At 41.3% G+C, this 14,997-nt stretch overlaps 1 protein-coding gene across 4 annotated transcripts in view; it reads left to right on the forward strand.

The window, feature by feature from the left end:
- The window catches only part of ROBO1 (roundabout guidance receptor 1), a 795,752-nt gene that overhangs the window by 260,477 nt on the left and 520,278 nt on the right, over positions 1–14,997 (forward strand). The gene's annotated exons all lie outside the window — the stretch shown is intronic.

Consider the following 14,997-nt stretch of genomic DNA (forward strand, 5'->3'; position numbering starts at 1 on the left):
GGTCCTTATGGTGGGGAAGCATGCCCCACTGCTTTCCGCATACGCACAGAGGAGGGAATCTCCCGGCATGCATAGACTGCCCCAGCATAGCATGCAAGCACACACAATGCCAGAGCTAGGTGAACCCAGTATTCTATGCGGCGGCAGGGAAAGCGGGGGGGCCTCAGGAGCATGGTACCCCCACTGCACGATGGCATGGGAGTGGTGAGGGTGGGGGAATTGACGGGACTGACAGGGACATGTGATGTTTCTGCAGGGACAGAGTAGGTTGGGGGTGGGACACCATCCCAGCAGGAACACTGTAGGTTGGGGGTTGGGACACCATCCCAGCAGGGACATTGTAGGATGCTATGCACGGGGCCAGCCCAGGAGGGCTGTGAATGTTGCGCGCAGTATTGCGGGGAACACGGGAGTTTCCACGTTTGTATACCACAGGCCATCCAGGGCACTTTGGTGGGCCAGGCCCAGGATGGCAGCAGCACCATGCATAATTGGTGATTAGCCCCACTGCTCTGCTGCTGCCACCCCGGACTACCCACCCATACATAATCGGTCATTGAGATATAATAAAGGGCCACCATTGAAAGAAAAAATGTGTTGCCTCTCTGGTGCACGGTAATGTGCTTGCATCGGAAAGATCCAACCATTTTAAGAGATGTGAGGGTTGCTGTGATGGCTGGGATCTTAAATATGGTGTTTGCATGAAGTAGAATGATGTACAGGTCAACCAATATGCTGGTCTAGCTCAATACTCTACCTGACAGATTTAACTCAGATTTAACTCAGGAGGCATCTGAATGAAATAATTTCCACATCTATGAAGGAGACAAACAAACAAAAAATACCATAACTTTTATTAACTTCCAAGTACAGGAAAATAAGCTGATTCAGAAAAGCATTATTATAGTTGATTATTTAAGAGAGTAAAGAGCAATAACAGCTAAGCATTCTTGAAGTGAATGTTGGCCTTCCTTCAGCCTTGGGATTCTCAGGGAATTTCCACACCCGTTAAATGTAGTGAAATGCTTACCTTATGTTGTCGTTATATTCTGGCCCTCCATATGACATTGCCAACATCCATTGTCTGGGCAGTAACCTCCATTTTAAAGTCCTAGTTGGGGAATAGCATAAAGTAGATTCCCCAGCTTATTTAGCGCTCGCTTAGGGAGAGCAACCAGCAAGCAACCAGCAGAGGGAAGGTATACAGGCTCAAACATGCTGAAGGTGCTTGCCTCATCCCACCCTTGCGTTCGCCTCCCTCTCCCTTGTTCCCGGGGACAGGAATGTCTTTTTAAATATGGCTGACATCCTGAAGCAATGAATAGGTGGACAAGTATGCAGCCGATTCCAGAAATATTTTTCCCAAAGTTGTAACACCAAGCATGCCTCTCTAAAGTCCCCCCCCCCCAAATCAGGAACAAGATTGATTTTTAAATGTAGAAAGATTCATGATTCAATAAAGGGGTGGCGTTCAAAAAGTGCTAAGCATCTGATCATATCTAATCATAATCTAATCATAGGCATTTAAATGGAGAAGTATGAATTTTAAAAAAATAATGGATATCGCGGGACCTTTAAAATATGGAGAAAGGGGATTGGTTGCCTGGATTGATTGACAGACGGAAGAGAGTCACGTATAAAGCATGTTGCTGTCTCCCGCCATTTCCAGCAACAGTTGTGGAGGCTGAGAAGTGTGAAAAGGTGGCAGACAAGAACAAGACAGCAAAAGGGTGAGGAGGAGCTGGAAGGTGCAATAATATTTAGCACTATGCCATTCAGCTGGTATAACACTATTTTTACCGATGTGCGGTAATGCCCTCACTTTTTCCCCTCAGAATTTGAGGCAGCTTCAGTGTATTTCTCAAACAAGCCTGCTTTATTACAAAAGTCAGGTTCTGAGACCTCCAAATTCTCTTCAGAGTGGTTCTTTCCCAATAAACTCTGGAGATGCGAGCCCTATCACCACATATTCACTACTTTAGCCTATTTACACACAAGGCAAACTCCAAGATGAGGTCCCTCTAGTCTCTTTCATATAATCATAGAATCATAGAATAATAGATTTGGAAGGGTCCTCATGGGACATCTAGTCCAACCCCCTGCACTATGAAGGACACACACATCTCACTCACATTCTCAGAAGAGCTGTCTGAGCTGACAGTGAAAAAGTTTTTTCTCTCTCACCCAACTCTCTTTCTGACTCCTTCAGCCCTTCCAAGGATTGGCTGCTAGCTGTTCTGCTGTCAAACAAACTAGACTAAAGAGAATGGTATATTTCAGAAGGGGACAGCAGCTTTGCCCTTCCACTACAGTTACTATAAGAATTTGTTTATTTTTATATTTATACCATGTCCTTCTCCAGACAATTCAGTTCCTCTATGTGTGTGTTAACAATTTCTAGTCTACATTTTTCACAGTTGGTTTTGTAGACTGAGCCTAAGCTATTATTTTTGTCTGACTCTCAAACATGAGCATTTTTTTGTTAATCAAGTGTTCTAAATTGAGTCATAAATACTTTGTGTGTACTTGAATTGTAATCTGCCTGAGTCGGGAGAGAAGGCTAGCGCCCATTGTATTTTTCATACAATGGGCTTTTCTGCTAGTATAGTATTAAAACTATTATAGTGGACATTTACATCAAAGCTTGGAATGGGAGGCTTTCCCATACTATGGTGCGAAAATATTGTGTTACTATCTCATTGATTTGTTATTTATTATGCTACTATCTCATTTGAGATCATGTATGTTTATGCATTGAAATTTAAATAGGATGGCAAAATAGAAATGTTATCCTGATTGAAGTCACCAAGTAAGCATGAAAACATCAGTAACACATGGTGACATAAAAAATAAAGAAATCCATTATTTGCTTTTCTAGCACAAAGACTTAGTACAACTCATATAGGGAAGAAATATTACCTCATATCCAAACTGATAGGATATGCCTTCCTGTAGCTGCCAGTACCTATTATGTGAAATTGTCAGCAACTGATCCCTATTCATTACTTTACTTTTACATAACTGTTCTGATTTGTGAAAACATGACACAATCCAGCACAGTGAAGAGGGTTGTGTGTTAGTCTGCAATAGAACAAACAGATTTGAATCTAGTTGTTCTTTGGAGACCAACAAGGTTTTAGGAGTATCTGATAAAAGGATCTTTGACTCTCAAATGCTTATATCCCCCAAATCTTGTTGAAATCTAAGGTGCTAGTGGATTCAAATCTAGCTTTGCAACCTATATGACTGAATGTAGTGCAGTATTTATCTGTAAAATGCAGTAACCGTTCAAAAGAGTTTTTGAGAAAATACCATATTGTAAATATACATAGTTATGTGGTTTTTTTTCTAAAATATTGAGATATAAAGTTGGACATTATTTGTTTATTTGAAGAATTCAAATATCAGGGTTTGTGTGTATATGCAACTCTTTTTTCTGTCTGTCTGTCTGTTATGGAATTCTGATGAAATGCTGAGAAAAGCATTTCCAGCCTGATTTGAAGTAATAAGATATTTATGATGATAAAGAATGTATAGCTGAATTCCAGCTTTGTCCCTTGAGGCTCCACGGCTGCATAATTAGGACAGGCATAAATTAGATTTCAGTTAAATCAGTTGACAATTTCCATAAATTATCAAAAAATTAAGGCATGAAATAAGGCTTTGGACCCAAGAAGATTCTCAGAATTACTGTCTGCCTTTTCAGGTAATACTGTGAAAAAATTGCTCCCCATGATAAACAAATTTAATGTTATACTTGATTTTGACTTGACTGATAGTGTAATCTTAAACAGTTACTCCTATTTAAGACCATTTACATCAGTGGTTTTAAATTATATGTCAGGTATTCTGCTGACTTTGCAACAAGGATAGATTGTATTGTCAAGATACTAATTAGTCTATAACACTGGCACATTAATGTTAGTACAGTTATTGTAGCTTTTTAACTGTTATGAATTCTCTCTTTTTATCTCTCTCTGTCTCTTTTTATCTAACCATCCATCCATCTATCCCTGTGTTTAGAAAGTTCCTTATGCTATGGGTTAACCAAGATAAACAAAACTAGTGATCTGATTTCAGTGCAAATTTTATACATGTACTAGGCAGAAGTTGGCACATGAAATCCATGGTTGGCAGCAATAATCTCTATTAAAAAGTTGTTTTATGTAAGAAACACCCAGTATATAAAGGTAAAGGTAAAGGTATCCCCTGTGCAAGCACCGAGTCATGTCTGACCCTTGGGGTGACGCCCTCTAGCGTTTTCATGGCAGACTCAATACGGGGTGGTTTGCCAGTGCCTTCCCCAGTCATTACCGTTTACCCCCCAGCAAGCTGGGTACTCATTTTACCGACCTCGGAAGGATGGAAGGCTGAGTCAACCTTGAGCCGGCTGCTGGGATTGAACTCCCAACCTCATGGGCAGACAGCTCCAGACAGCATATCGCTGCCTTACCACTCTGCGCCACAAGAGGCTCATACCCAGTATATGCAATCCCAATAAAGTTATCAATAAATTAGTGCATTTATTAAGCTAACATGCTTATCACTATATAACCATTCTGTGATTTAATTTGGATTAAATTTTAATTGAGAGCCACAAGATGGCATATATATAAACAATAAAATCCAAAAGGGTGACACATAGCTTACCTGATTGGCCCACTGTGACATCACTCAACCATGGAGGGCAAATCAGGTATGGGATAGCCTGCCCCCAACAACCTCCTCCTCCTTCCACTCAGGGAGCCCAGGGCAACCTATATGGCCAACCACCCACCCAAGATAGCCTGTTGCTCTGCTATCTCACCTCTGAAAGTTAAGCTGGATGAATTGGGTAGTGGGGAAGGAGAAAGAGTGGCTTCAGGCCAGCCTCACAGTGCCCTGTGCAGTCTCTATGGCCACTTAGCTGCCCAAAATGTGGCCACCTGAAATCCTGGAGGTGAGGGTAGGAGACCAGGAAATTGCTGTCTGCCAGCAGGCCTACTCAACATTGGGGAGCAGGAAAACCTTGAAAATGCCTGTGAAAGGCCCTGCCGCAGCCGTGCAAGCCTCAGCCCCACACATCTGGATTCAGAAGGGGATAAAGGATGCCCAAAGGACCCATAAGGCCCATGGGGGCTTGGGATGCTCTTCCATGCACCATGATAAGGGGGAAGGGGGAGAGTTTATCTCCTTTTCTCCCCCTCTCTCCCACCTCTCTCCCTCCCTTCCATCCTTCATTTCTTCTCCTTTCTTTCTGTCTGTTTTGTTTTTCCTGTTGTTACACTTGCCTTCCCTTTCCTCTCCCCATAACAGACACCCTGCTGTACTCCTAACCACTGTATCATGCTGGCTCTCTATGTTGTAAGCCACCTTGAGCTCTGTAAGGAAGAAAGGCTGCTAATAAATACATTTTGAATGTATTAAATAAATGTATTAAATAAATAAATAATATGGGAAGAAATGGCTTGAATCAAGGTATAAACTACATCTACAAGCCTGAGTGATTTGTCATAAGTGTTGTTTCCGGTATATCATTCTGCTAAATTCCCCTCCACGCAGAAATAGAATGTTGGATATTTTTGATTTTTCAAAACAGAAGAGTAGATTTTGGCATTGTGCAATGATAAATGGAGATTGATTTTCCTATCCCTGATTCAGAATAAGGATTTACTAGCATCAGAAATGAATATTGATTATAGACCAAAGTCAACTGTCAATACATATTAAATTAAAGGTTTTTTTAAAGGGTTTGCAAGGTTAAATTAAGAATGTTTGTTTGGGTTATTATCCTGCATTTATAGTCTGATATATGAAGGTTTTATAATTCATTGTCTTTCCATTTATTTATGTAAAAGTCTTTTTAAATCATTCAGTTATCAGTTTTCATCATAAAGTCCTCAGTGAATTGTAAACTTTGACAAAAACAAAGGATAAATCTGTTTATCTGAAAATTAGGATTGATATAATCAAATTGTAAGAGAGGCTGCCTTTTAAAATTGGGTACAATGTGAATATTTCACGGAGTTGTATTCAGCAGCTACATTTTGGGTGACTTTTAGTTGTATAAACTTGAACTAATATAACTAATACTAATTGAACTAATTTAACTAATATAAACATGACACAAACTCATAGTGATTAATACTGACAATAGGAATCTGCTCTGCAACCTCATTTTTGCTGAAAAGTAGGATTTTTTTTGTTAGTGTGCTACTTAATCTTAGCTTTTTTGCATATCAGTTTGGTGAACAGGCATGTACCTATTTGATAGATATATTGTACTAGATAATGCTTCCAGTTATTTCTATTTACTTCCTTCTAGATTACTAACAACCAAGGGAACTTTAACATTGCCATGGGATTATCTATTTAAAGTATTTTTCCATTTCACCAAGTGAGTGTTAGCCCCAGCTGTAGCAATATTATTGTGTACATAAATTCCTTAATAGAATATAATTACTTTTGACAATTCATCAGCAATTTTTTGTATGTGCAAGGAGTGACTTTTGCTGATACCTCCCTTCTGCTTCAAACTTCTGGCTCTTCCATTGCATTCTTCTAAGGGGCCCTCTGTTACCAAAGAGTAGCATTTTGGGGTAACGTTTTGGCCAAAAGAAGAAAGGATGGGATGGTCATATTCCACAGATGAAAGTATCATCTGTCTGTGGGAAACTTTCCAATGCATGGAAGGCACAATTTTAAGTCATATATATATATGAAAGTCATATATATATGAAAGTAATGAAAACTGGCTCTTTGCATAAAACATTTTGGAAAACAAAACCCAACAAAAATTTGGGATAGACAGGCTGCCAGATTCCACTTTGCCTGAACATAATTTGGTAAAGGAATACAGCATTTTTTTTATTATAAAAGGGGAAATAGGGGAAATATAGTCACTTCTACATATGCTAAATCAAACTTAGTTCTCATCTGATGTGAATAAGGACAACAGAAAATTACTATGATGGTTACTATTGTATCCTTGTAAATATATTTTGGTGAATCCTTGGAATGGGGAAGAAAATTTGTAGGCTCTCTTGGCCATTCCGCACAAGAACCAATGTTGCCAAATGTTTTTAGAATGCAGAAACGCTATATTAAATAGTGGAATTTTGTCATTCCACATACCTTTATTTTTAGTGGAATATAGAAGTCCCAGTAGCATTGTATTCATTCACCACATGTTTCCGGTCTCGCTGGAATCACAACAAAGGAAGCAATATTTTTCTGTGCTTCTTCCCGCCCCTAGCTGTCAAGCAAATGGAACAGCCAATGAACTGTTGTGTTTGTGCTCCCGAAAAACCCCTTTCATTTTAAGAACTGCTTTTTAAACTGAAAACACCAGTAGCAACGAATCTGTGTTCATTCATAGCAATGAATCTGTGTTCATTCATTGTCTCAGAAAGACCTTTTTTGCTGGTGTAGGAGCTGATGATTAATCGTTTACACGCTCCTCAAGTAAAAAAAAAAAAGAATCCCCCCCCCATGGGCGTGATCTGCAGCCAAAATTACGGGCAGTGCGGAACAGGGGGCTGTGTTGCGGTAGGGAGCTTTGTTTAACTTTTAATCACTTCTGTGGAGGTACTTTAGCCAGAGGAGCCTCACTTGTTCATTGCTTTCCCCGGTCTAAGGGGGGGGGGGAAATGGCGATCGCTTCTCTGGATATTCGGGGGAAAGAGAAGAGAAGGGACATTCTTTCTACCACTACATTGAGAACGCACATGTCTTTCGCTGATGTGTTGCAGCTTTTGCTCAGAAGTGTAGCAATTTTTTCACAGGGAATCCAGTTTTCCCAATTTCCCAAAAAGTGCTACAACTAAGCGATTTTTGCGGGAATGTTGCAGGTGTGTTGCAGATTGTGTGCGACATCATGCAGAACGTTGAATTAGTAGCGTTTACCAAAGGTAAGACTTCTGCTAAATTGTGCGGAATGTTAAATCGTACGGAATGACCCTCTTTTTTCCTGTGGTTGCCAACAACCTGGAAAAAAGTCCTGTCCTTTTAATAGAGGTTTATAAATGGTCATGACATAGAGATCAGGAACTTGATCTGGTAAATAATATATTATTAAGCCGCTATTTAAAACAGATCTATACCTGATCTCCTAAGTGAAATCCAATTTCTGCATATAACTGTATACATGCACAGTGTTTTCCCATGTAATTAGTAACTTTAGAAAAGTAAGTTTGGCAGTCTGGCACAGGAAGAACATAAGAAATCCTTCTACCTTTCATGACATAGCAGAGTTCTACTTGTTTGTTTGTATGTTTATTTATTTGGGGGGTTTTTTGCCCGCCAAGCTCAAAATTGACTTGCTGTGGGTTACAATCGAGAATAAGACCCTTATACATAAAACATTAAAATCATAAAACCTAGTTAATCACATACTCTGGCAATGAGGAAAATAAAAACCTACCCCCTCCACTTCCCGTATCCTGTATCCAGCGCCGCAGGGTACAAATCCCCATGGGTGCCGATTGTACTTAGCAAAAGTTCTTAGTTGTGGAGGTCTTAGTTGCGGAGCTGCCCCTTCAATCTCCAGTGCCCTGGCCTCAACCCAAGACCTGGTGAAAGAGCTCTGTTTTACAGGCCCTGCGGAACCAGGGAACTCCTTCAGGGCCTTCAGGAATCCTGGGAGCTCATTCCATCAGGTTGAGGCCAGGACTGAAAAAGCCCTGGTCATGGTCAAAGCCAGGCAAAGCTCTCGTGGACCAGGAATCACCAACAGGTTAAATCACCATCAGCTAAGTGAGGTCAGTTATTCAACAGCAGTAAATTTATGGCTTAGTCCTTGTTAGTTCATTAGATTAGAAATCTTTGTTTATTAAATTTATGTGTTGCTTGTCTAGAGATCTCCTTGAGGCTGGCAAGTTAAAATAATACTTTACAATTATTTTTATATATATATTATCAAAATGCAATCAAACCCACTTGATTGCTTGAAAGCAATTAGATTTTTGTACACAAAGACATGTTTTGGTCACCCCAATTGATGTTGACAAACTAGAACGTGCTCAGAGGAGGGCAACAAAGATGGTGAGGGGTTTAGAGACCAAGTCGTATGAAGAAAGGCTGGGGGAGCTTGGTCTGTTTAGCCTAGAGAGGAGACGACTGAGAGGGGATCTGATAACCATCTTCAAATATTTAAAAGGGTGCCATATAAAGGATGGAGCAGAATTGTTCTGTCTTGCCCCAGAGGGACAGGCCAGAATGAATGGGATGAAATTAATTCAAAAGAAATTCCATCTAAACATCCGGAAGAAGTTCCTAACAGTTAGAGTGGTTTCTCAGTGGAACAGGCTTCCTCGGGAGGTGGTGGGTTCTCCATCTTTGGACATTTTTAAACAGAGGCTAGATAGCCATCTGACAGAGAGGCTGATTCTGTGAAGGCTAAGGAATGGCAGCTTACAGTAGATGAGCAATTGGGATGTGAATGTCCTGCATAGTGCAGGGGGGTTGGACTAGATGACCCATGAGGTCCCTTCCAACTTTATTATTCTATGATTCTACTCAAAGACACATCCTTGTTTTTTTTTAAATAATTTTATTATTTATTATTATATGAAGCATTTACAGAAAAATTAAGAAAAAAGCGACCAGCTGATATGGTTTGCCATCCTCTTTTAACATACATATTCAGTTCCCATCACATATTATTCCTAATCTAGACGTTTTTACCATTTTTCTTAGCAAAGTGATTGTTAATACATATGAGAATATGATCTATTATAAAATATATTCTGTTATTATCTTAAATGATATAAGGTCAGTCCCCTTCATAAATTGGCCCTGACCTAAGAGTTACTGCTGCCGTCTTGTTAATACCTATGAAGTATAGTTTGTCATCCTCTTTTAGCATACATATTGGCATACATATTCAGTTCCCATCACATATTGATCCTGATCTAGAAGTTATTACCATCTTTCTTAGCAGAGTAGTTGTTAATACATATGAGAGTATAATCTATTATAAGGATATATTCTATTATTGCCTTAGATGATATAAAGTCAGTTCCCTTCATATATTGGTCCTGTCCTAAAAGTTACTGCTGCTGTCTTTCCCACAGGAATCCAGGAGAGTACTCCACTGTTGTACTCATACTTCAGGTGGTCGCATAAAATGAAATTGTGTTTTTTTCCATAGTAGAGTGTTTCTGATTGTCCTTCTGTCAGGACCAAAGAAGTCTCTTACTTGATTCTTGCTTGCAGTCGCCTTTGAGTAGGCTCTGTATACTTTATCTATCTGGATCTCTTCCTCTGGTCGCTCAGAAATATCTCCTGATAGCTTCCTGGGTGCTGTCGCTTTTGAATAGACTCTTTTTATTTTGCTGATCCAAATCACTTCCTGCTCTAAATAGACTTCCAGGTTTTCGGTGCTTTCCTTCCTTAAATCTGTTTTCCCAAGTTCTTCAAAGGTACTTTGAGTTTTTACATCTCTAGCTCTCTCCCCCTCCTGTTGATTAACTTCCAAACATTGAAGTTTCGTTTGATTTATTGTTGGCTGAGCTGCGTCATCAGCTGGTCTCTCCAGACCATGGGCTCCGTCCAAAAGCTCCCCCTTAATCCCACGGATTTCCTTTTCCAGCTTATTGACTGCTTTCAGTATCTTTGCGTTTCCTTCGCATAACAAATGGAAAAGCTGTGCCTTAGTTAATTCTTCCATAGTTCTAGGCAGTCACAAACTATAAACAGAAAGTCTCGTGAGGTCTCGCGGGAGCACGAGCGATCCCAAATTATCAGTTTGTCGATCTCCGTATCAAGTCAGTTTCCCCCACTGAACTTTCACCAACAAATCTTCAAAGCTCTCTCTTTGTTTGGTTAGTGGGTATAATTAGCTGGGAGTCTCTCACTCGACGAAAGAGGGAATTCACTTGTAAATTGGTTGAGGAGGGGGGAGAAGAGCTTGTGGGAAAAGAAAAGGAAAAGCCAGAAAGCTTTCAATCCTTACTGTTGTAAACTTCAGCTCCTGTCAGTCTGGTAAAAGATGGTCTGGGAAGAATGTAGGGTCAGCTAGTCGTTTCAAGCTTAGACAGTTGTTTGCGACAAGGGCACCATCGTGACCTTGAGCACACGCCATTGTTGATCTGGAGAGTTCAGTCTCCCTACCTCCCCACGGATCTGTAGGACCCTCAGGATGCCGTTCCCGGTTCCTGGGGCGACCGGAGAGCAGTTTTGCGTATCTGCTCAGGTCTGCCAGGTGCAGATGCTCCTGACCCTCGGCATGGCTTAAGAGCTGGATAGAAGTCCAGCAATTACGGCGCCATCTTCAGTCGACTCCCAAAGACACATCCTTGTTGATGAAGGAAGTCTCCAACCAGGATATAGGAGGAGATTATTTGAAAAAAATATCAGGAAGTTCTTAATTTAACTATGCTAAATACACATTTCCTCCAGTGTCCCTTGTAGGATAGTCTTCATATGCTTTTGAATCATGCACTCTATACATCTTGCATACTCCAAACAGTTTTCTACCTCTGGTTTCATCTTCTTATGTGCTGTGGATTGTTCCAGAGAATGAAGAAAAATAGGAAAATTGTTATGTTAGGGTTTTTTCCCCTTATTCAGATATAAACATTGTTAGCATTTTTAATGTTACAATAATTTGTTTGGTCTGTTTTCAAATATCCAAAACAGAAGAGGTTCTGTCACTTGCCCAGAAGATTTCCAGTCCAACATATCTGTGTCTCTGCTAGAATCTGAGATCCCTGGATTAAAGCAATTGTATTCAACCTTTTGTACTCTGTATTCCTCAACCTACCTTCAGTTGTGATGTTCCATTTACTTTTAAAGGTGGAGCAAATTCTAGTATAATAATTGACACATGCACATATCACTGCCACATTACATGATCGCTTCTTCTACTACATGAACTTTTCCATTTAAATTGATCAAATTTCGTCTAAAAATATTTCAGCATTATAATGTGCAAAAACTTGAAAAAATTTCAAAATGAGAGTATTGGGGCTCAAAGATAGGGTAAGGAAGCCTGACCTCTCAGCCGTCCGGCTGCTCTGCTATCACTGGCCGTGATGCTCAGGGTCCCTGTCCATGCCCAGCCGGGAAAGACAGGTCACGCTGCATCAGGGCCTAAGTTCCGCGGGAAGCAGCTTGATGGGAGCCAACACGCGTCCGCCTCCATTGGGCTTCCCAGCCGCCTGGCCACAAGCCCCTGGCCTCCCAGCCGGGTAGTGCCCCCTGATTAGCGAAAATAAATCAACAAAATAGCCATTCAAGGCCTTTTCTCTGATCTTCACTGGTAAGTGAATCCCAGGTGGAACCTCCCCTGTTTTAAAACACCCAGGAGGTTCCCTGCGCTCTTCACTAATACCTGCTTCATCCAGAAGCCTTTTTGACCTCCTTCGCCTGTGAGCCATCTAGGGGGGAATCCAGGGACATAAGCCCTCTCTATCAAAAACCAATCATCATGAATGGTATCCTCACCCTCCTACCACGAAGAGGACTCACTGGACGATGGACTATGCCTGGACAAGCACCTCCGCTTATTTGACACCTTCGCTTGCCGTTTTCGTCTCCGGGTCCCCTTGCTTGACATCTCAGTTTCCTCGACAAAAGAATCAGAACTGAGCTCATGACTGACAGAAGCTGAAGGGCTTGAACTAAGTCTCCCCCTTTGATCTGAACCCCCCCCCCGGGTGAACAAGGCCACAGCCTTTGAGTAGCCCTTCCAGAAACCAGGAAGCTTCGATGGACTAAGCCGCCCAGAAGATGCAGACCGTGATGAACCTCTCTCTGCTGGGCTACCACTGTCCTGCCTCTTCCCTTTCCCTCTGGTCCTGGCAGCCTTACTGCCCTTGCTGCTCCGCCTTGTGGCACTCCGTCCTTGCCGTTGTTGTCCAGATACACGGTCAGGCCTCCTAAGAGGAGAAGGAATGCGGACCCTCCTTCCACTGTGCCTGGACAGTCCCTTGCGAGAGGCTGCGCTCCCCCTTTCCCTTGTTCGCTCAGAACTAGCACTGCCTGAAGAAGTGGGTGAGCTTCCCCCAAGCCTCCTTCTGCCTGCTCCACTACTTGTGCGAGCTGATCCCTTCTTCCTTACATTAGCTAATGAGGACTTAGACTCTGCTGCAGGCGAAGCTTGCCTCCCACGGCCCAGCCCTGTGCCTGTTGCCTCCTCACTCTGGGTCCTGCCCCGTTTTGAAGCCTGGGTCCCAGGGACTGCCGTCGCCCACGCGCTGCGCGCCCGAATCGGGCTCGCCCTTTTTTTTCCAGCTGTCCCGGACCTCCCGTGACTGCCCTCAGGGTGAGGTAATAGTGCCGTGGAAGCACCATCCCCACTCCCCTTATACACCCCTTTAATAGCCGAACTCCTTCAGCTAGGCATCTCTGCGCTCTCTCCCCCCAACTCTCTGTGAGAGGGTTTTGTTTTTTTTTTACTACGAGCCTACAGGCACCGAATTTTCCTGCGTCTAAAATGGCGCCCGTCAGCAGCCTGAAGGCTCGTCCCGGCCTACCTGACAGCAGCCTGAACATCACGCTGTTCCAGCTGCTGGATGCGGAGAGGCAGAGCAGCCACGTGCAGGGGCTTATATAACCCCGCTCTGCCCCCTCCACGTGACAAGGGAGCCGCGGCCGAGCCGGCCTGGGAGCAGGTGTTGCTCCCTCTTTCAGGTGCTGCCGCGGCCGCAACTGCAGCCCCAGTAAGTCCGCGGCTGTTTATTATAACTAAACTCTTTTAGTGCCACATAAAAATTAATTAGGTTTCTCCTGTTTTTGTGTTGCAAAGATGCCTACATGCTTTGTACCTTAAAAATGTAGATATTAAGGTTTTGGTGATAAGTTTAAATTAATTTGTTTGTTTAAAAGAAAATATTTAATTGAGTGACAGGCTGAATTTTCTTATATAGCCATAATAAGGTATTAAGGTAAATGTGGAATGTGTAAAAAAATCGTATTTAATTAGCAGCATCTTTAGATCAGTGAAAATCAAAGCCTAAGTTTACTAGTTTAAGCGAATCCAAAAATTTCATTCCAAAAGTCCCTGATGCAAAGTAGTTGAAAAAACTAGACATTTACTAAAGAGAGATATTATTGAATTTCACCTACATTTCATTGAGTGTTTGTGTAAATTGCTATAATAAGCTGATTTCATTAGATTTGGGATTTCCTGTTAAAAGAAACGGTGGGGGGAATCTGCTTCCTTTCTTTGTGTTTAGTGTGTATCACTTATTTTTTCATGGATTCTATTTTTTCACCTATTATTTGGAAGTGTATGTTGCAAGGCTTGCTGAACATTCAGGGTGGCCGTGAGCATTATTATGCAAAATCTTGGATGCTCCAGTTTTGAAGTTAGGCACGCTTGTAGACATTATTCTGTAGCTGTTAAAAAAATCGCTGCAATGTTTGAAAAGGAAATAATATCAAAGCAGTATACATTATTTCCTTTACTGCTGTGGTTGTACCATTCTGGTTTAATTTTTAAATTGAGGTTAGGCACTGCTAATTAATTGTATTTTTTAAAAAAACTTTCTTATACAATTTAGTGTCCAAAAAGAACAATGTTTTCAAATGCTTTTTGAGTCCTTCAACTTTGGCAGGGTTTTTAGTGGGTTTTTTTCTTTCTTTAGTGTTTTAAAGGAATCTATGAGAGACACAGAAAGAAAGATACCATTAAGTAAATTGTGCTGAGAGGAAGTGCAGAATGAAGCAAATGTAAGACACATGGTTATGCAGTTTTGGGAAGGCGTAATAATTATTTACAGAAAGGGATGTCTTTATGACATAAACGCTATGTTTCCTTTCTTTGTCTCTAAAATATCTCAGTCAAAACCAGCTGGATGTGTCTTGTCTTTGTTCACCACAAGGAAATTCAACTGCATTGCAGCTCCTTTGAACATCCATTTTAACACTGCATTTTGTAAAACTTTTTAATAAGTATTAGTGACAAATGAATATAGGTAGTATTCAATGACAATGTCGAAATCAAAATCTCATCTAAAGGTAAATTGTTTCTGTTGCCAACCTCTGTTCCAAGTGGTAATAAGAGAAAAGGAA

Source organism: Paroedura picta, chromosome 6, assembly GCF_049243985.1.
Source record: "Paroedura picta isolate Pp20150507F chromosome 6, Ppicta_v3.0, whole genome shotgun sequence".
NCBI lineage: Eukaryota > Metazoa > Chordata > Lepidosauria > Squamata > Gekkonidae > Paroedura > Paroedura picta.